The following is a 798-nucleotide window of genomic DNA, read 5'->3' as shown; positions in this document are numbered from 1 at the left end:
AGAAAGAAAGAAAGAAAGAAAGAAAGAAAGAAAGAAAGAAAGAAAGAAAGAAAGAAAGAAAGAAAGAAAGAAAGAAAGAAAGAGAAAGACCAAACAAACCAGCTAAATTAATTCTACAGCAGCATATTTAGCATTAATGGGCACCGAAGGTAGAGCCTGGGGGTACCATGCATCATAATCTATCATGACCAAGATAATTTATATCCAGATTTCCTGCACTGCAGGAGACCAGACTGCAGAGAGAAATTTCAAGTCAAAGGACATTTGCTTTTTTGGATACCTTTATTAAAAGTCCAAGTGCCTATTTACAAAACCCCAGACTTCTTTTGGGAGCTGGGCTTTTACTTAAGTGTATAAACTCAAATGGGTCTTCTGAGTTAATTAAGCATGAACAATCTTCACTGATGACCACAAAGTTTTTCAAATTCAAGATTTCTGTGAATAAAACACTCTGGTCCTGATAAATAGGCATTTTAAATTAAAGATGCAGTTACTGTTTTGGATCATCAAGCCCATGTCTTTCCAGCTCAGAAAATAAAATAAATATATTTTCAGGAAGTTTTTTAAAGGATTTTTTTATAGGATTAAAACTGTCTCTTTTAATGCATGAACTGGTTCTTGAGAGTACCACTGATTCACTGAAGAGCCCGTTTCGTAGTTTATCCTTCAGGGTGTGTTTGTGACTCAGTGGGAGGAGTAACACTGTGGTTACTGTGAGTTATTTGTAGTTCTATATACAAGTCCTCTTATTTGTTTCAGTCAACACTCTGGAACTGTGCAAATAGTACAGTTTTCTTA

The sequence above is a fragment of the Oxyura jamaicensis genome, chromosome 2 (assembly GCF_011077185.1).
Source record: "Oxyura jamaicensis isolate SHBP4307 breed ruddy duck chromosome 2, BPBGC_Ojam_1.0, whole genome shotgun sequence".
Classification (NCBI taxonomy): Eukaryota; Metazoa; Chordata; class Aves; order Anseriformes; family Anatidae; genus Oxyura; species Oxyura jamaicensis.
Note: the sequence above shows the minus strand (reverse complement) of the source record.